This window comes from Caretta caretta, chromosome 5 (genome assembly GCF_965140235.1).
Source record: "Caretta caretta isolate rCarCar2 chromosome 5, rCarCar1.hap1, whole genome shotgun sequence".
NCBI lineage: Eukaryota > Metazoa > Chordata > Testudines > Cheloniidae > Caretta > Caretta caretta.
The window spans coordinates 100,237,435-100,259,608 of NC_134210.1; the positions used below are offsets into that span (position 1 = coordinate 100,237,435).

General features: G+C 44.2%; 2 long non-coding RNA genes across 3 annotated transcripts in view; one reads left to right on the top strand and one right to left on the bottom strand.

Moving 5' to 3' along the window:
* The window catches only part of LOC125636774 (uncharacterized), a 135,660-nt gene extending 118,326 nt beyond the window's left edge, over positions 1-17,334 (bottom strand). For both annotated transcript variants that reach the window (XR_007356723.2, XR_007356724.2), the window contains exons 1-2: positions 17,072-17,334; positions 11,951-12,068 (exon numbers count right to left, since the gene is read on the bottom strand). This is a non-coding gene — a long non-coding RNA (uncharacterized LOC125636774). The remainder of the gene's footprint in view (positions 1-11,950; positions 12,069-17,071) is intronic.
* LOC125636775 (uncharacterized) lies at positions 6,230-13,438 on the top strand. The gene is made up of 3 exons (XR_007356725.2): positions 6,230-6,412; positions 6,913-7,028; positions 13,150-13,438. It is a non-coding gene; the product is annotated as an uncharacterized LOC125636775 (long non-coding RNA).
* Positions 17,335-22,174: the final 4,840 nt, after the last annotated feature.

Consider the following 22,174-nt stretch of genomic DNA (forward strand, 5'->3'; position numbering starts at 1 on the left):
TTAACTGACTTTCTGCCCTAGAAGTAAGTTGTTACATTTCCTCCCCTCCTTCCCCAACAAATTTGGGAAGATTTTTTCCCTCCCCAGAGTTGAATCATAGCTGAAGCATTTCCAAGGAAACAACCCCTCCTCCCTCCAAATTCCCTCACGGGTGCACTGCTCAGGGTTTGATTAAAGTAGTTCAATATTTTCTGCCAGTGGCACCTGAATGCTAGGTTTTTCATCCAGATCCTTTGCGGATATAATCCCAACAATTTCAGTGGCAGCGCACAGAGTAAATCTGCACAGATTCCACCCAGCATGTGCTTTATACTGAAGCCAAAGTGTTGCCACTTTAATGGGGAAAGGGCTCCATTTGCTGTTCTTTCTAAGCCTCCTCTAGGTGATAAACAGTATGACTTCATCCCTCAACCTGTTTACTGTTTAAGATGGTCAATAACAGAATCACTCACAAATTTGGCAAGCTTTGCTAAGAGGCTACTGAAACAGGGGAGGAGTAAAGGGAGACATAGATCTGAGGGGATGTTTTTGTCTGTGTACTAAGATCTGACCTGTATCTGTAAATCAGTGATTCATTATTTCACAAGTCACTGGATCTAGCTGAGTTTTAAACATGGAAATATGCAAATTTGAAATATAATCATCTGATCCATCTTTGCCTCTTTGCATTGGATCTGAAAGAGGAAGAGGAGAATTTAAAGTCTGCAAACATTCCACATTGATAAGAACCTTAAGATATAATATTCCTGTGTAGTAACCCATCTCAACACTGGACAAGGGGTCAGTAAAGCAGTCACTGTGGATTCCCACTGCCAGAGCTGTGAACGAAATCACTCTACTGGTGAAGAGGTGTCTGTTAGAGTAAGAGATAGATGGCAAAGGTCCTGCAGTGGTAGTTCCAAAAAAAAAATGTGGAGCAGACTGTAACTGAAGTTGTCCAATAAGGAAACAGCTTTGAGCACGGAGCTGTTGTCTGTGCAAGGCATGAATCCAGGGCTTACTCTTGTGGTTTATGATGTCATCAGAATCCCCCTAGGCAATTACAGCCCCATCACTCATCATCAGGGCTAGTTCAGACAATACTGCCAAGCTTGTGGGTGATGGGGGGCCCAGGTCACAGGGATCCCCAGCCCAGCAGATGCAGGTTGAAAGGCTTATGTGATGTTTATTGTTCATGCACCAATGCTGTCCTGGGGAGCATGAGCTCTTTCATTCTGATTAAAAGTTGTCAGGCAATAAATTGAGCCACTTGTGGCATCAGGATACCTCCATCTTTGTCCCTATCATGGCTGAGATACATTGAAGGTTCCCCCTTCCTCCTGTTTAACAGGAAATCATTACTTCCCTAACACATACTCCTGTCCTGGACACATTATTTCTTCTACTCCCTGCCCATGGGACTGAAACCCGTATCAATTTGCATAGGAGTTTGAGGCAGGTTGGAGAGCAAAAATTATACAATGAATCATGGGCCTCAGAGCCAATGGGTCCAACTGCATAACTTAACAGATGAATCTCTGATTTAACTGAACTGGCCCTGACCTGTTACCTGTTTGTTCTCTGTGCCTTACTTATTGTGCTATTTTTATAGCTATAGTGCTGTAAGCTGAAAACAAGCTGTATCATCACAGGATAAGATAGAAAGAACATAAGGAGCATTGAAAGTTTGCTATAGCATGGTACAGAGCCCTGGATGCAAATTCCTGCCGCTTCCTTATGTTCATCACGTGCTGTACCTGACATCACTGTCCACTTGAAATTGTCACCCTCTTTGCTCTGATCATCATCATCTCTATCACTTTATGCAAATCCACAGAAAGACTCTGATCATTTTAAGAAGGAAAAAAATCCTTCCCCTACTCATCCCCTTTCCTTTCCTCATTTGGACGGATTAAAGTTCATATGCATGTTGCCAATGCATGAGTAACCAGTTATTCATAATTAATCTCTGGGTGTAACCATGTTTTTATCTGAGCTTCAAAGGAATGGATTGCACAAGGTTTTTTCCTTCATCTTTATTGTACACTGATAATATGCTGCCCCATTTCTACAGACACTTGTAAAATAGAGGATTTTCTTCATATTTACATGTTGGCAAAAAAAAAAAACAACAACAAACACCACACTGAATACGTTTTCCCTTAGACTGCTCTGGATTGTCTTCTTCACATAAAGTACATTTAAAAGGCAAATATTTACCCTGCCTAAACAAAAGGTTCTTTCTACACTGCTTGTGTGCGTGTGCAGCAAAGGGAATTTGCCAGGCAGCTGCCAATATTCAGGACCTGTACACAGGCTGGTTTAGCATTTGTATAGCTACGCACATAAGAAACTTGTAGTCTTCAGAAACTCACCTCACCCTCCTGAGCTGTGTGTGTGCCAGCTGGGAAAATCATTATCCAAATTGATAATGGATTTCTCAGAAGAAAACTTCTCAGTTTTCCAATGGGCATCTGTGTTTCAGCATTTCTAACAATATCGTTACTTACATTCAGCCTTCCATTCCCAAAGCTCCCAAGGCATTTTATATGCTATACTCCAGAACTGTTTCACTCCTTAAATCCTAATATTAGGTATATTAAAGGGATGTGAGATAAGATGCAAAAGCAAGAGTTGATTAATGATGCAAGGTTTGCTGAAAAAAATTGAGATTTTTGGAAGAACTTGAAGGAAAAGTGTGAGAACCTGATGCACAAAAGGAGAAAGGTTGCTACAGATGTAGGGATAGCATGCAGCCATGAAGGGGTTAATGGACAGGCCAGTTATTTTCCCAGCTGTGATTCAGTGATGACTAGCAGCTGGGTTAAAAGGCTGCCACTCAGGCGGAAAGGGATGGTTGACAGAGAGGCTGGGGCTATCCCAAAGAGGTTCCCCAGCAGTAGCCTGGCAAGGAAACACCCAAGGAAGAGATGCAGAGGCCTGCCACAGGGAGATGGGGGTGAGGCTCCTGGGAGATAGTAAAAAGGACATTTCTTTCGCTTCTACCATCTAAGGGAGGGAGGGAGAAGGCCAGACTTCTGGAGGCCCACATCCGACCTTAGAGAGTTTATATAGGGACACGGACTAGCTAGCAGAGGCCCGGAAAGCTGGGAGACTATACTCTTAATGGTCCAGGGTATCAGAACAATCTCTTAGGAACAAGTCCCTTCACAGATAGCCATTAATATAGGCACAGAGTTACAAGTGGGAGAAGAAGACAAAGTAGGCAGAGCTTAGCACATGAGTAGCAGTGGGCAAGGGAAGCACTATGCAAAGGCCTGAAAGTGAGGATGGGACATTTGGACTTGAGGTGAATTGAAACAGGAAGTTAGCAAATGGACTCTGGGATGGGGTGACCTATTTAGAATGGCAAGCAAGGAACATTACTTGAGCTGCAATATGTGGTGTGGACTGAAGCAGGAAGAGATTGGGATACTTGTGAAGAGAAGGTCACAGTTGCCCACCGGAGCAATATGGAGTGTGAGGGCCAAAGTATTACCAGTAAAAAGAAAGAAAGTGGCAGACTTGGAAATTTCAAGTACTTTTTAAAAAGAGGGGAGGCCAAACCTTTGACATCAGCCATTCAACAATAGTTAGGCTGTGAGCAGCAAGAATCCTCCCCCTTTTCCTCCTCAGTGCTATTTTAGCTCCTATCCCAGGATTAAATGTTTTATTCTATGAGACTCTTTTTATTGGCCTGGGTTCCCAAATGAGAGATCTCTTCTTTTAGCTCTGCTTTACTACCTTGTCAGCTTTGATGGTATGTCCCCACCACCATGTGCACAATACACTCTCTTCACCTCCCTTTGTCTTTACTGTTACAAATATATAGACTTTATCCCCACCCCAGCACTAAATATAAGGTACTCATAATGAGAAAGTTCTCCACATATCCCCATTCTCCCCTTATTTCCATAAAAAAGGAAAAGACCAATTGCAAGAACGCCTTCCCCTTTGTTGTCCTCTTCTAAAAGCATCCTCCTCCCCTATATCTAGAACCATACCATATAAGAAAGTAAATACAGTGCGGAATTTTAAGTAAGATTACAATTCAAACACTATTATTCACCAAATGGATGGTAAACAAATGTCACAAAGGGTTCCTAAAATGTACTGTGTGTTCCAATTATGTATCCCCTCTTGTACTATAAGGCTCTACCAATATCCAAGTCTAGGAGCCATATCACAGAGGGGGAGTCACCAGATCTTGGAGTGCTATGGCCCAAGATTGCTCTAATCCCACCCTGAGACTCAGAGGAACTCAAAGAGAAATTGGCATAATCTCCTGACTAAATGGTTGATTATTAAAACAGTACAAAGTCATCAGGTCCCTTATCCCTAATAAGGGAAGGGTTTTGTTCCCCCCCCCCCCCCCCCCAAAAAAACCCAAACTTATGGAGTAGAAGGTATCAATACAAAAGAAAAAATCAGGACATTTCCATCTAATTCTCAAATCGTAAAAAAACAACAACAAAAGGAAATTCTCTTCCCTGACTAGCTACCCATATAAATTTATACACACTACAATTCTCATTTCTAATGGCCAAGGTATGAAAGATGAAATGACCCACTATGCCAAATTAAAGCAGAGAGAGATTACATATGAGGCCCTGAGGGGAGAGTATATCTTCTTCCATGCTGAGAGCATGGCAGATATTAGAAGCCATGTATTACCTTCTCTACATTTCTGCTTTTCCACTCCAAAGTCTTTGTCTTAGCACATAATTTTGATCTGAGGATGAAGAAGAGAGTGGTTGTGTGGACCCTCAAAAGCATAGGACCTCATTCAGCCGTACAGACTGAATAAATGCCTCTGTAAATTACAGGTTCCCCCATCCCCATCCCTCCTCCTTTGTCCTGGGCCCTCCTCTTATCTCATTAGCCCTTAACTTGTGCCAACAACAAGAGCAAAAGAATGATTGCAACCTTCGCAGTTTAATTCTAGCCTAGCTGTTATGCAATGGGCTAGACCTGAAATCCTTTAAGGCAGAGCATTAGGGATGACAGAGAAGGGACTCAGGGACTGTGCTTGACTTTTCTCTGCTACAGTGGTGCCCTACTCTTTCCAAGCTACTGAGTCAGTTTCTACCATTAAATCTTACCTAGAAACCTTTGTCCTTATCATATAAAGCAGTTTATAGGTGTATTTCTAATATACATTTTCCCATTACACTGTACCCTCTTCTTCTAGATGTCTTTGCATATGGAGAAGGGAGATTTAACTGATAACCCCACACTTAGGACTACTGCACAACAAAGTGGAGAAGCACACATGAATTTCCACTCATCTTCCATAGGACTCATCCAGTTGCTGTTACTTGTGACTTTTAACTAAGATCCCATCAATTTGGGTTTCTTCACACCCCTCCGGCAGAGAAGGCTCTTATGAATGAGGTGGCTTAGGTGCACTGTGACTGTGGTGCAATGGATGTAGTTCAGACACCAGCTGGAATGAAGAACGATTGTCATCAGTCATTTCGTAAATTGTGACGAAGCTGAAAACTTTAACGGGGGATGGAATAGACTGGTCATATAAGAGAAAAGAAGTCATTTAGATGAGTACTATCAGATAATATAAATTATATTGATTGTGAGGAATGTTGTAAGACTTTTGTTGGGGCATACTATCTTTAGTTTGTTCAGGGAGCTAAGAAGCTTAACAGCTCCTCTGTCTGTAGATCTGTAGACCATTGTCATCAAGAGGACTGTGGTTAAAAAGAGGGAAGATTTTCTCTCATCTCTTTGTAATGTGCATGCCAGCCCCAACACCTGTGGTACACAGCAAATCACTTGTAAGAACAGTTTCAATATATATCAAATCTGTAAACTGTTGCATATTGAAATTCTGCATGTATTCAGTTGCTACATATACGTATGTCAGTGATCAGGGGCTTAGGTCAACAAAAACAAATACTTTATCCCTCTTCTCCCTTACACATACAAGCCAGTTGTAAACTGCTTTATAATGCAAAACTGTATGAGCAAGCAGTAATACAGAATAGAGTCTCTGTTCATCAGGCAATGCCCACACAATTTAGATGTGAATAAAACAATCAAACTATTATCTTTTTAATACAAATCATTTCACTAGAGAAGAGCAGCACTATTCTAAGTAATTGGAACAAACAACAATTTCTTTGTAGCCGGCTCCACAAAGCTGAATAAATGTCAAAGACACTCTGGCTCGCTCCAGCAATAGTGAAAATTCATTGTTATTAGTACTGGTTTCACAGTCTCATGAAGTCTTGATTAGTGGGCTGCTGGCTAAGTCAAGTGGAATGAAGCAGGATAAATGCAGGTGTGCAAAGGAGAAAGGGGGAAAGACTGGGAATAGGACAGCCACAGAAGAAAGTTTCTGGCTAGCAAGCAAGCTCTCAGACCTACAAAAAGATACCCGTAGTACAGCAGCAGCAGCTTGGACAAATAAGAAAAGGTATTTAACATTTTAAAATATTGCCATTATTTTAATTAAATAAAAAGCTTGCAACCAGATCACTTCCTACTTTTGTCCAGTCAGGTCTTACAAGACAAGTCATTATGAGCTGAGTCAATATTTGGCTGGGAGACTTCCCAGGAATACTTAACTGCTACCGAAAGTTGAGCTGGTCATTCAAGAGGCAACATTCCTCCATCTGAGTCAGAATTGAAAATGAGCAAGCATGGGACAAGGGGGTGCCGTGAAGCTGGAGTTGCCATTTTTTGGATGAAATGGCAAATTAAGGTCCTGTTCATATGTAGTAACTGAAAGTTACCATTGTATTCCTTATACAAGAAAGGCTGCTAACCCCCATTTCCTGTCCAAATTCCAACTTGAACGATTACACTCTACCTACCTAAATTGCTCACAGAGTTGCAGCTGAATAGAAGCATTCTTCAGTTCCTGTCCTAAACTGTTGCTGTGCTGTTTCAGAATTCCACATTTCACTTTTGTAGAGAGCGGTGCGGGCCGAGGGACGTGCTGGCAGCCACTTCCCGCAGCCCCCATTGGCCTGGAACGGCGAACCACGGCCAGTGAGAGCTGCAATCAGTTGAACCTGAGGATGCTGCAGGTAAACAAACTCTCCCGGCCCACCAATGGATTTCCCTGACAGGCCACGTGCCAAAGATTGCCGATCCCTGGTCTATGGCCTTGATCATGCTCCCATTGACTACAATAGGAACAGGCTTGGGACTTAACAGAGCATCCCATGGGGAATAATCTTTGAAACTATGCATTAAATTCCCATTTATCCTGAAGAGAGTGAGGTGGATTTTTCCACTGGAGGCTGTATCTTAGGAACCAAGGAGCATTTTTATTAGTGTATTTTATTGTTTGTATCACCTAAAAATAAACTGTACTGCATAACCATAGCACACCATTGAAATAAGGGTTGATAACATCAAGATTCCTGGCATGTTAAACTATTCTAAGTAGTGCTATTTTAAAAAGCTATAAATCTTTATACATAGCACTGAAACTATCAACCATACAAAACCAGAAGAACAGACAACACAAACAGATAGAAACATCAAGTGATCAGACTTCTGGCTGCAAAACAAATTGCTCGGGAATGTAAATGGCATGCTAACCTTTTAAGAGAACTCTTGACAGGGTTGTTCCTAACCTGAGGACACTAGCTAAATTCTGGGTTTGTACATTCCAGTGTATCAAAAGGAGGCTAAAGGGCATGTTTCCAGTATTGTGCATCTATGTTAAAAACTGATTCAATATAAATAAACCAAGATATTTTACTAGTTAACCCAATCATGATGATCCACAGAAGATCTGTTGATAAAAGGATTATGTTTGTGATTATCACTGTATTCACAGGTCAGAGAGGAAAAAGTATGACAAAACTAACATTTTTCATTGTTTATGCATAATATCCCCCCTCGTTTTAAATTTCTCTAATCTGAGGTTCCACAATAATGAAATAAGATAATATGCAGAGATTGCTACAAAATTGGCTGATATGAAACCTTTCTGTTGCCCACAAGGACTGCAATAATTAATCAAATTATTTAATAGTAAATTAGTGTTTTTGAAGGGTGCTGGACTGGCACCCCTAAAACTGAAGTCCTGTAGGTCCACAACACAGGTAAAAAGGTATAGAGAATCCTACAGTAGAACCTCAGAGTTACCAACACCTTGGGAATGGAAGTTATTCTTAACTCCGAAATGTTTGTAACTCTGAACAAAACATTATGGTTGTTCTTTCAAAAGTTTACAAGTGAACATTGACTTAATACAGCTTTGAAACTTTACTATGCTGAAGAAAAATGCTGCTCTCTCTTTATTATTTAGTAGTTTACATTTAACACAGTACTGTACTTGCTTTTTCGGGGAGGGGAGTCTCTGGTGGTGTCTGAATGTTTACTTCTGATTCTAAATGAGGGTTGGGGTTGACTGGTCAGTTTGTAACTCTGGTATTGGTAACTCTGAGGTTCTACTGTAGCTTCTTACTAACAGGTTTGCTTGCTATCAACATTTCTAACCATTTCACGTGATAAAGCAAAACTCGCACTATTGGGAGTGGCTGTGAATGAACCCTGGCTGACTCTGAGCACTTCTTTACACCCCCCGTATAGGACCAGCAACAATTTAGCCCTTCATGCAGAAGACTACATTATTCAGCAGTGCAAGTCCCCCTTCTGGGGATCAGGACACCGGGCTTAGGATGGAAGGGTCCAAGAATTTTAAAGGTCCATTTATACAGTCAAGATTGGTATGTCCAAGACAGGAAGTTGGACAGGAAGTATGTCCAAGACAGGCTAAGCATTTAGGCCAGTTATTGAAAATGTTTGACTCCATCTACATTACAAATTGTAATAATATTATAATTAGTTTAGGAAACCACCGTGTTATAACTGAACCCTCTGACTCAGTTGCATTTCTGGTATGGATGGTCTCCTGAAGAGACACTAACCCTAATTTAAAGTTGGTAGAATCTAATGAGATGTTTTCTAGATTCTAAATGCTGAAGGAGGGAAATTTGAATTCTTCTATTTCACTGTGGTGGATTAAGAGAACAAAAAAAATAGTCACTATTTTTGCAAGTTACACACACACATGCGTGTGCATGCACACACAATGTATTTTGTGTTGGTTCTGTAGCAACAACAGTTTAGCATTCTCAGAGCTGTATTGAGATTAATAACTTTATGCACAAATTTTTTTAGAAGGATCAAATGCCACAGGGTCACGCTAAAAGTAGTGTACCCACAAGGTGCCACAAAATTTCATTGCACCAGCTTGCAGCTGCTGTGTTGAATTTGCTTCACCTGAGGAGCAAGTCTCCACAGCTGCCTACACAGCTTTTAGAAGTTGGGTTTTTTTTTTTTTTATTATTATATCATACTTGAACAATGCAAAGCAATCAAATGCTCGAGAACTGTATTTTCTGTCTTAGTCATCTTATGTTTTGTTTTCTGTACAGTATTTTGAAATAGGGATAGCCAAACTGGTTCAAAATAAATTAGAATTGTTTAGTCTGGGTGTATCTCTCAGAGACAGCACTGTCTCTGAAAGGACTCAATGCACTGTTGGGGATCTGGAAGTCTTATGCTCTAATTCTGGCTGTTAATGACTCCAGAACCTTGGGCAATATATTTCTCTGTCTCAGTTTCCTTATTATAACATGGAATTAATACCTACCTACCTTACAGGTGTAGTATGAAGATTCATTAACGTTTGTGCAGGATTTTGAACATATGAAGTGATATGTTAAGTGTTATGCGGCAACATTAAAAAGGAGCATCTTTTCAAACTAAGATACTCCAAGTTAGTTTCAAACAGGCCAAGAGACATTAACATGCAAGAAGCACCTGCAGAAGTACATATCACGGACATTTCCTGGTTCCTTATAAAAATTAGAGACAAAAAGGACCTACTAGATATAATAATCCATCTCCTTGTGGTAATACAGGATTGTTAAACCACCTTTGTTCTGCTGTCCCTCAAACTAATTAATTTCACTGTAATTTCATGGATTTGGGGTGTTTTTCCCAGCCCCTTTACACAACTTTTTCGAGATATAGAACAGGACAAATATAAGACTGGAAATTAAATAAAATCTGACACACTATGGTCACTTATAAGTTACAGGTATTTGGAAATTGGATAGGTAAAAATTAATTGGTAACCATGGCAAACAAAAGTCTATCTAGCTCTGCAACCACTAGGATTTCATTTTCTGTGTCCTGAACCTAAATTTCCAAGAATCTGCTGTCTGTTGCAATTTTGTAAAGCAAAGTTGATGCAGCATGTTATGCAGGTGACTCATCCTGTGCACCTTCATAGACACTTTCCTTTTGCTCTTTAATATGTTCTTATTTCTTTTTATCTAAAATAAGGGCTGGCCTACACACAAAACTTGCACCAAACATAACGTATGAATGAAACAAAATTTTGGTGCAAGACTGTGTGGGTACATTCTTATTTTGGAATAAAATGACTAAACCTGATTTAGCTGAAGTTAGTTTGTTGCTGTCATTAGCTCAACAAAAAAAAGAAAGAAAGAAAGAAAGAAAGAAAGAAAAGAGTCTGGTCACTTATTTTGAAGCCAATTTAAGTGACTGACTGAACTAAACTAAACTGATATAAGCCTGTTGCAAACCAGTTTAAGTGTCCCATTTAAGTTGGTTTGAAAACAGATTTTAGTTATATGATATAACTTGTGGGTAGGAAAGGCCCCAGAATGAAAGAACATGGTTACTCTCTGTGTAAAGAAAAAATATACCAGATTTAAACAAAGCTAATACTTTAGCATTTTGCCAAGATCAGAACTATCCAAAGGAATGTTTACTTCTTTTTTTTTAAGCAAATGTAGCTATTAAGAAGCTTATTGTGATCTTACAGCTGCACAAGCCATAGTATGATATAAAGGTGATTATACTAAAAATAGGCTTAGAACTAGTGCTACAATTAAAGCATGAAGTAGGGTCTCTTCGCAGTCTTTCAGGAAGATATGTATTCTAAATGTACATAAGCTTCCTTGAAAGGGACATAATTTTTAAAAAATGGAGTGGATAAGAGGAGAGCAGATTAATATGTGGAATAATTAACGCTTTGTTTGTTCTCATGCACAATCCAAATCCTAAGAACTTACTCCCCTTAACACCTGCTGACCCGCTCAACTATCAAATCCCCATCCCTTCAAAGAGAATTGCCTCTCATGCACATTTCCCTGTGGCCTTGTCTTCACTAGTCTATGTGATGTATTGGAAACTTAAAATTACAAGCTCTCTCTTCAATAAGTTGTTTCCTGATCCTGCTCGCAGGCTAGGGGACTCTGTAGAGAAAAGTGCGCCAATTCAGAGTCAGTCTCCAGAGTGGCAGCTTATAGTAAGGCAGGTGGGGTTGTGCTTGTTCTAGGGTTCTTGTCAGTTATTCCGAATTCTAGGAAATAAAGTAGCATTTTGTTGAAGCCTTTCATCAAGTTACAGAAAAATTAGATAAAAATGTGTTTTTGCCACAAATGCAAGTATTCTGGGGGGAAATCTCCCACTGTTGCACTGTCACTAATGTAGCTCCACCTCTGATAGCAATCGTAGGAGCAGTACTTCGGCACAGGCATTTCTACCACCGTAGCATCGAGATCTGCTCTCAGCAGGCTTAGATGACACAGTGGTAAAAAATGCCATAGGCCAGCCTTCACTAGTACTCCAGCACACCCCCTGGAGGAATTGCACTGGTGGTAGTTCACTATAGTACAATGGTGATAGATTTACCAACAAAAAAGTGGGGGAGGAGGGAGAGCTAGTGTAAACACAGTTAAGTAGAAGTGATTGGAAAATAGTTTTTTTCTGTGGAAAATTTTGACTTTTCCTCTAAAACCAACTTTTTTTTTTTAAAGGAAAGCTGACAGCCCATGCAATTTTGTTTAGTTAAAAAAAAATTCCATCCAAAAAGGTCTCAACAGAAATTTTTTCACCAGTCACACTTCCAAGCCTCAGTCTCCTGTTTACACCCAAGCCTTGTCATTTTCCTTACCTACTGGACTGCAATGGTTCTGATACTGTGCAGAAAGTCTTGGATGCTTCTCCCGATATAACTTACAGGAGCAAAGCCTTCTGGGGCATATTAGAACAGCTCCAAGTTGGTAGACCTACTGGGTAGAAAATAAATGGTTTCAGAGACTCTGAATACACTAGAAGTGCTGCAGGCAAGGATTGTGATGAAGTATTATAGCAATATAGTACCACTACTGCTTTTTGCCATGGAAGACAGAAAGTGACTTCTTACCTCATAACTTCCCTTTCAGTCTGACCACCCTGTGCTCATCTGAGATTAAGGCTAACTGTGACCTAGATCAATGAAAAATTCAGGCCCACAGAACCATTATGTGAAGAAGGGCCAGTTGTTACAAAATAAAAGATCCATCGTACTAGGGCGAAAAGGAGTACTTGTGGCACCTTAGAGACTAACAAATTTATTTGAGCATAAGCTTTCGTGAGCTACAGCATCCGATGAAGTGTGCTGTAGCTCACAAAAGCTTGTGCTCAAATAAATTTGTTAGTCTCTAAGGTGCCACAACTACTGCTTTTCTTTTTTCAGGTAAGGTGAGCTATTACCAGCAGGAGAGAAAAAAAACCTTTTGTAGTGACAGTCAAGGTGGACCATTTCCAGCTGTCAACAAGAACGTGTGAGGAACAGTAGGGAGGCAAAAAGCTATAGGTGTCTTAAGAGCACAGGGCCTAGATAGGCTGATCTACAGGGTGGACCTTTTCAGCACCTGTCCTGCTGACTTAGAGATAGGAAGTATTCTCCTGGTTGGTGACAAATGGGTCTGAAAACAAAGGGCCTAATTCAAGGAGTATCCTTGAAATAAATTAATTACTAACTCCAACAGCCAACAATACTCCTGGACACCCCACCCTCCCCCAGTAATACCATGCACACTACACAGACCTCGACGCCCACCAGACCCTTCCTCTGCAAAAGCCCACATAAATAGATGCAACGTAAGAATGGCCATACTAGGTATGACGCAGTGAGGGATTTTTTTAATGGTTTGGATGAATACTGTGTATGTCTCAGTTTTCCCTTTGTGCTGTATGTTTCATGATGTGGTGGGAGAGGGTGTTTGTTGTTGCAGAGGACCAGGTGTGACCTCACCTAGCCGCCTGGACCATGGACAATGGTCTGGACATAGTCTCTAAGGTGCCACAAGTACTCCTTTTCTCTTTGAGGTCTGGACACTGTGAAACTTACCAGCTGGTGACCAGGAGGCCCATCTTGGAAGCCTGCCAGTTTCAGCTAGTGGGAGAACAAAGAGCTGAAGAGAGAGGGCCCAGATGATCTGTCTGTCTGGGAAAGAAGACAAAGGATAGAGGAGAGGCTTTGGGGAAGATGATATAAGGTGGTCAGCTGGAAGGATGCTGCTTCTGGACTGGGAACAAAGAGAGGTGAGGGCCCACTTGGATGGTGGACAGACCCAGATCTACTATGCTGACACTTTCTAGGCTCAAGGCCTCCGAGAACTTCCTGTGCTGTGGTCCAGATAAGAAATAAACCCTTCTGTTTTTACACTGCCTGAAAGTCATTGCAGTCTAGAGATCAGGGTTGCATTATTCTGTCTGGGTGTGGAGGCCCTGGGGCAGTGGTTAGCAACCTGTGGCCTGCGGGCTGCACACAGCCCATCAGAGTACTCCACTGGTGGGCTGCGAGACAGCGTTTACAGTGACCGTCCGCAGCTCCCAGTGGCCGCATTCGCTGTTCCTGGGCAATGGGAAGCGGCGTGGGCTGCAGGGACGTGCTGGCTGCCACTGCCCACAGCTCCCATTGACTAGGAACGGCGAACCACAGCCACTGGGAGCTGCAGGCGACCGTGCCTGCGGACAGTCAATGTAAACACTGTTTCGTAGCCAACCAGCAGATTACCTGATGGGCTGCATGCATCCTGCCCACCACTGCCCTGTAGAGAGTGAGTGGACCCATGGAGGGGCTCATGGAGTGAGACAGGCATGCTGAAGGCTCAGAGGTGTGGTTCCAGGAGGCGGTGGGGCCAGGGGCCCTAACCCTAGAGAGAGCGTGCAATCCTCAGGGAGGGCTGTCACACTGAAGGGGGTTCTCCCAGGGACTGTACAGAGCCAGTAGAGCACTGGTCCTGAGAGTCCGACACTGAGTCACACCAATGGTCCACCTACCCCTGTATCCCACCTTCTGACAGTGGCTAGCACCAGATGCGTTAGAGGGAATAAACAGAACAGGGCAATTTATCAAGTGATCCATCCCCTGTCATCCAGTCCCAGGTTCTGGCAGTCAGAGGTTTAGGAAAACCCAGAGCATGGGGTTGCATCCCTGACCACCTTGGGTAATAGCCATTGATGAACCTATCCTCCATGAACTTCTCATTCTTTTTTGAACCTAGTTATATTTTGGCTTTCCCCTGACAAATTCCACGGGTTGACTGTCCGTTGGGCAAAGAAGTACTTCCTATTGCTTGTTTTGAACTTGCTGCCTATTAATTTCATTGCGTGACCCCTGGTTTGTATGTTAGGTAAAAAGGTAAATAACATTTCCTAATTCATTTTCTCCACACCATTCATGATTTTATAGACCTCTATCATATACCCTTAGTCATTTCTTTTCCAAGCTGAAAAAGTCCTACTCTTTTTATTCTCTCATCTGGAAGCTGTTCCATACTCCTAATCATTTTTGTTGCCTTTCTCTGTACCCTTTCCCATTCTAATATATCTTTTTGAAATGGGATAACCAGAACTGTACACAGTATTCAAAGTGCAGGCATACCATGGATTTATATAGAGGCATTATGACATTTAGTCTCATTTTCTAGCCCTTTCCTAATGATTCGTAAACTTTTTTGACTGCTGCTGCACATTGAGTAGATGTTTTCAGAGAACTAGCCACGATGACTCTAAGATCTCTTTCTTGAGTGGTAACAGATAATTTAGAGCTCATAATTTTGTAGTTATAGTTGGGATTATTTTTTCCAATGTGCATTACTTTGCATTTATAAATATTAAATTTCATCTGCCATTTTGTTGCCCAGTCACCCATAATTGTAAGATCCCTTTGTAACTCTTCACACTCTGCTTCAGCTTAACTATGTTGAGTTATTTTGCATCATCTGCAAATTTTGCCATCTCACTATTTACCCCTCTTCCAGATAACTTATGAATATGGTGAACAGCACTGGTTCTAGTGCAGATCCACTGTGAAAACTGGCCATTTATTCATACCCTTTGTTTCCTATCTTTTAACCAGTTACTGATCCATGCCAGGACCTTCTCTGTTATCCCATGACTGCTTACTTTGCTTAAGAGTTTTTGGCGAGTGACTTTGTCAAAGGCTTTCTGAAAGTCAAAGTACATTATATCCACTGGATCACTCTTGTCCACAACTTTACTGACCCCCTTAAAGAATTCTAATAGATTAGTGAGTCATGATTTCCCTTTACAACAGCTGTGTTGACTCTTCCTCCCACATATTTTATTCATCTATGTGGCTGATAATTCTGTTCTTTACTATAGTTTCAACCAATTTACCTGGAACTGAAGTCTTACAGCACAAGATCATAGCAAATGCCCTGCCAGCAGTCCCATCTCTTTTAAAGTGAAGGGGTACCATCCTGATTGCCTCTGACGATCATACCTGTAGCAGTAGGTGGAAGGAAATGGACTAGGGGCAGGAAGATCACAGAGCTTTATAGTGTAGTGCTGGGGGTTGGATGAAATCTTGTTGAAGCTGGCTGGTGTAATAGCCACCCGTCATTCAGGACAAGTGTAAGAAAGAGTTAGGTTTCTTTTGGAGTAAGATACCTGAAACAATAAGACCCACTGCCTAAGACGTAGGCAGGGGTAAAAGTAAGTCGAGTGACTTACCGGTACTCTGGCCCCCAGAAGGGCCGGGGCCTAGAGTGGAAGGGGCGGCGTTGAGGGGGTCAGAGCCAGCCCCAGCCCCCCCTGAAAGGTAAGTGCCCCCCCACCCCACCGGGGTAGCAGCAGCAGCCCAGGGCTCCGGGGGCTATTTAAAGGGCCCGGGGCTCCCCGCTTCTACCGCCCTGGCCCTTTAAATAGCCGCCGGAGGCCTGGGGAAGCAGCGGTGGGGCTCCAGTGGCTATTTAAAGGGCCCGGGCGGTAGAAGCAGGGGAGCCCCAGGCCCTTTAAATAACTGCTGGAGCCCTGCAGCCGCAACCCCAGGGCTCCAGCAGCGGGGCTCTGGAGGCAATTTAAAGGGCCTGGGGCTCCAGTCACTGCCGGGAGCCCCAGGCCCTTTAAATTGCCCCCTGGGGAAGCCGAGCTGCCCCAGTACCGTGCACCGGCTCTTGCCAGTATGCCGTACCGAGGCGTACCGGCTTACTTTCACCTCTGGATGTAGGCCACACACAAGGATGGTCAGGCACTGAGCTATAGGAGTGGTTGGTGAGGGGAGACTGAATGCTAATGCAGCAGGCTGGATATTGTTTTTGATGGAAGCATGTGTGAGAGTAGATGAAGTCAGAAACACCAGAAGTAGACATAAAAGGGAGGATAAAGCTAAGGAGATCCCAAGAAGCACTTGTCATGTAACCCTTGAGAGAAATGTAATAGCTTTTTGGGTAGAGTACTGGCTGGAAAAAAGAGGCTTGGAATATTAAGCAAGGAAACTGTCTCCTGTGTGATTCCTACTATGTTCAGGGAACCAGAGCTGTGTGTACACTCCTCCTGAATAAACATCATTTCATCAAAGAAATACTTAGCTCCACCACCAATTTCTCCTCCTAACGAAAACAACCCACAAGACCCCAAATACTGGTTAACCACTCAGGTTAAAAGGGCTACTAATAGATTTGAACTTGAGTCTCTAGAGATGATCTGCAGAGTTTTTGCACCAAATTAACTAGAGACTGTAAGAACTGATTTAGTTAAATCGGTGCAACCCCTTCTGAGGATGCAGTTATAGCAGCATAAAAGCATTGATAGCAGTATAGCTATGCTAAATTGTTCAGGTAAGCTAGGCTATTCTGGTATATCACCATGAAGGGGTTTAACTGCATTTCTCCCCACCCCCAGGGAATTGCACCAGTTTAACTAAATCGGTTTTTCTACTGCTTTACAGAAATGGTTCAAAACTCTGTTGAGTCAGGAAAGGGAATATGAAGCCACATACCCTGGGGTTAAAAATTAGAGGGCTTCCTCACAGGAGTTTGCGTGTCCTATGTTCGCACAGCTGGACTTCAAACCTTCGCACGTCACCCCTCCCCATCCCCGAAGACGCAGTGTAAACACCACCTCCAAGCAAGTCTCATGACTGCAAGTGTGTGTCGGCGGGGCTGCCCCCGCTGTGCTTGGCCAGGGGATGGACGGGAGGACACACGCAGCGGGCTTTCATGCCCATTGCAAACCGCAGCAGTAAACAGCCCCCGGCCGGCTCGGCTCCCGCCCCGGCTCCGGGCTGCGCCTCCCCCACCCCGCGTGTGCTGAGGGCGCATGTGGGGGGGGGGGGGGGGCGGCGGCTCCAGCTCCGCACCGGCCCCTCCTCGCCTCTGTCCCCAGGGGCTGGGCTGAGGCGCCCCCAGGGGTGCCGAGGACACGCTGATGAGCCTGGGGGGGGGGGGGGCAGCGCGGGCTCCCCGTCACCAGCAGAGGGGCGCGGCAGGCTGCGGCGGGGGCTGAGCCGGAGGAGAGGCCGCGAGGGGGCGGGAGCTGAGCGGAGAGGGGAGGGGGGACGAGGAGTTGAGGGTATCTGAGGTGAAACGGGGCGGAGCCGGCGCGAGGAAGGGGTGGGCGGGAGCGGAGGCGGCGAGGCGCGCGGGGGAGGGGGCGAGGGTTTGCGGCCCGTGCGGGGAGGCGGGGGTGCAGTGGGAAGAGGCTGAGCGGGGGAGGGGGACCCTGGTGGCCGCTAGTAGCCGGCCAGGGGAGGGGAGGGAAGGGGCGGGAGCCCCGGCTGTTTACGAGGCGGTGGGGACTGGACCAGGGGGCGGGGGGACTGGAACACGGTGTGCAGCAAAACAGGGCCCGGAAAGGCTGCGGGCAGCCCGCACAGCGCCCGCAGCTGACAGACAGGAGTGGGGAAGCTCCCTGGGGAGGGGTGCCGGGGCGCCCCCAGCATCCATGGCAAGGGCTGATCTCGCCCTCTTCGGGCACATGGGCCAGCCTGGCCCCCTGATTGCGCTGGGGCTTGACAGCCATCCAAGGAGGGTGTTATACCCCCACCCCAGTAGGTGCCTGTCAATCACTAGCCTCCTCCACGTTTGCTCCGTTACTGTCCAGCCCGGCCACACGCCATCGCCCTCATCCGGCGCAAAAACAGGGTACCGGCCAAACCGCTCAGGAGAGGGTTAAAGCGGATTCCGCTGCGGCTCCGCAAGGCGCGCCCCACAACAAGCCGAGGGGACAAAGGGAGAGAACATTTACACGGAATGACATTAACAGGGATGGTGGCCCGGGGCCAGAAGTCAGCCAGCAACCTTAGCTGTAAGAAAACCCAGCAGTTGGTTCCCCTCCCCCGCCCTTCTCTGTCTGTCTGTCTCTGAGGTGTAGGTGCTAATTTCAGTGCGGCTCACGTGGGCTTAGGCGCCCTGAGCTCCGTGCACGAGCTGGGGGCGGTCTCACCAGCCCCCGATCTAGGGCAGTTTGTTCAACTGCAGTAAAGAGGGAGCTCGATGTTCCAGCAGCGAAGGGATTTCTGAGAACTGGGACTGTGTCCTCAGCTGAACTCCACTCCTCCACCTCCCCCTCCCTTCTGCTGCCTGCAGAACAGCTTTAAAAGGGCAATGCCTGAGCAGCCTGGCTGCGATACACGTACATCTGCAGCCTGCAGTGCAGTTTATTAGCGCTGTCCCCACCGAGCTTCACTCTGCAGTGAAGGGAGCTGGTTTGGATTTATGCAAGCTACGGGGGTGGGTTAGGAAATAAGCTCTGCTAAGATTGCTATGACTGTAAGTGGGGACTTTTCTCTATATAAATAGTGCAGTTTTTGCACCACCTGAATTGTGCTGCATGCAGGAGCTATGGCCTTTCATCTCCTTCATCCTACATCTACATTGTATTTTATTGTTTCTGCAGTTCTGCTATATAGTATATTTTTGTTAAAGCTCCCTACTGTAACAGCAGCCCCACTGGACACAAACGGGTCAGACCATTCCACTCTGAATTACATTCATGGTTTAGTCTGCATATCAGATCTTTTCTCCTTTGCGTCCCCTCTTGCCCCACCAGTGATACCAACCTCCCTGCCCTCTTTGTTTCCATCTCCTGTCCCCCTGCTTTCTTCCTTGCTGCCCTCTATGCTTGGAATGTTCTCCCAATCCTTCTGCAGCAGGCTTCACCCTCTACTTATTCATATCCCTCTTGATGAGGTATCCCTTTCTCCCCACAAGGAAGCCCAGACAGGAGAAAGAAAAAAAAAAAAAGAAACCTATACTAGCCCCTTCCCCAGCCTCCTAGGGTATGTCTACCCTGGGGAAATGTATGGCATTAGAAAAAAATATATAAGCTAACATGATTTAGCAACTAGCGTAGACAAAGAAAAGTCATGTTTAAAAAGGTGTTAACTCATCATAGTTAACCCTGGGGGGAGGGACGGGGTGTCCATATAGGGTTTACCACAACCAGCTTTTTTTTTTTTTTGGACAGTGTTAAACTTTGTCTACATCAGCATTTTGAAAAAAGTGTTAGCTATAACTGGAGGGATTCTCCCAACCACAATGGCTCCAGTACACCGTACAGTATCTGTCACAAGCCCTGGTACCGGGGACATGAAGTACAGGCCCACAGCATATAGTACCACAGGCTTCTTGATATCTGTAGAACAGCCCAAGGAAGCTGCTACAACTTAGTAATTTAAAGCCACCTATGCCCTCCCTTCCTCAGGTAGATGTAGCACAGAATCTCAGCTCATATTTTTAATCATGAGCTATTTTCCTAGTCTAGGCATGACCACAGTATAGACAAGGCACTACTGTGGTTTATCTTATGTGGCTTTCAGGCCATACCTACATTAAGAAATATTTTCCAGAAAAATGTCATCCATGGGAAACCTAGCATAGGCATACCTCCAGTAGCTTCTCGTTTTCTCCAATGGCCTCCAGCATTCTTACCATGATGTCTGTTTAACTGATATAGTGGTAAAAACTGGTCTGGCTGTGGCAGTTGTGTCCACAGTAGGATTCCCACTAATGTGGACACAGCCTTTCAGCGTAAGCTTCTCAAGGCAGGGAACATTTTTGTTGATTGTACAGTGGTGAGCACGTTAGGTCTTTATTTTTTTAATTCAGACTCAGAAATATAGTAAACCACTCTATAGAGATCAGTCATCTCATTCACACGATTTGCCAAGTTACAGTAGCTTAATCCATTTCATGCCAGCCCTCTTCATACCAGTTTTTAAAAAGACTTGAAACATTCCAAAACCTTTGCATGGTTCCTACATAGATTGCCATTCATAAGTTTGTCTGAGGGGATAAACTTGTACATCAAATGGTCATTTCTTCACTCATACTCTAAAGCCATGAAGGCAAAATTGCTCACTCCTGCTTTACATTGATCTGAATCCTGCATCTTACTGTGAAGTGTTTGCTGCTTCCCCTTTGCCCCATCCCCACAGTGGTCTCCCTGATAAGGCATAGGAGTATGGATCACTTGTCCTGACCTGAATCATTATCCATTTCTTCCTTTATCCATCATGAGGTCATCATTCTCCTCATATACTTCTCCACAGCAGACAGCTACTATTACTGTACACTTCCTCTTGGTCAGAAGAACAAGCAGCATCCCCAAACAGTGCACTGCTAATGACCTCAACCCTAACATGAGTAGGCTTAGCTTCTCATGAAGAAGAAGTAATTTAGCACAGCTGGTGGCCTGTGTTGCAGGTTTACAATGTGAACACCTGTCCATTACACACTGATTCAAGGCCATCAACATCAATTTGGATTTGAACCTTGATCCTTAACAAGCAAATGCCATTTGCCCATTAAAGCACTCAGGTTTACAGAAGTTTTGTTAGAGGGGTATTAAGTTGTATCCCTGCAAACTAAGATAGTCAACCTTGGTAACTAAAATATTAATGCATTTTAAATATTGTAACAAAATAAGTCAGGCACTTTCTAAATTCAATATTGAGTTACAGGTCAAATGGCATGGATGTTTTGTAACTCGCATCTAAGGTTTCTGTGCCTGGATGAAAACTACTATATTGATAAGATATGAATACAGCTACAGTCAAGCCATGGTCTATATCCTTGATTTCCTGGGAAGACCGGGTTACAAACAGTGCTAGTGTGCCACAAGTAAATCCTACCATTTAGAAAGACATGGCAGTAATGATTACTCAGTTCCAGAAAGTATCAATATCTACTTACAGCAATTAGTAAGCCTTTTGAGCTTGGACTCATATTTTTTCCTTCATGAAGAGAACATGCATTTTGGAGGCATATTGGAAGTTATTAGACAGCTCTATAGCCACTGACTTTGCCACAGAATCTTCCTTTGCCTTCAAACAATAAGGCAATAGTTCAGCTTAAAAAAAAAATATCTAGTTGTAAGAAGGGTGGACTCACCAGTAGAGCTCCCCTCTTGCAGCTGCCTCTCCTCCACCTATGGCCCCTAGCAACAGTCACTATGGTCTTTCAGTGGTCTGCTTCTTCTTGTGATTCTGCCCTTCAGCCATTTTAGTCCCACTCTTTCCAGGTGGGCAAGCATCCAAACAAATACTAGTCCCCATCCTTACATGCAGTCCTTGGTCCTCAGTTCTGGACCCTGCACTCTTTAGACCCCATCTCTCAGGCATTTTAACTGTCCTTATCCCTTTATGTCAGGGGAGCTTTACACCACTTTCCCAGTGGCTGGTAGGGGAACCAAGGCCCATCCTCTATACTGGGTTCCAGTCCAGGGACCCTCAAACAAGCAAGCAAGGTCTGCTCTGTCAGACACCTTGCAGCTGCCTCTCTGAACTCCTTCCTACCATTAGCCTCTCTTCAGGCCTTTTCCCCAGCCATTTCCTGGGCTCTTTGTAACAACCCTTCCCTAGACTTCTCCCTGGAAGTGCAGTTCTTATCAACATGTCAGGGTCAGTCACAGAAGCTTGTTCCAACCCTGAGGTATTTTCTCTTTATAGGCTTCCTCTGCACCTACAGGACCTTTCCTGTTACCACAGCATGCATGCTCTTGCCCCTTCTCTCTCCCCTACTGCCACCACCATGACTGCAAAGTTCCTCCTTCTCTCATACAGCCCCCTTCCCCTGCAGACTTTCTGCTGTTATAGCAGCTT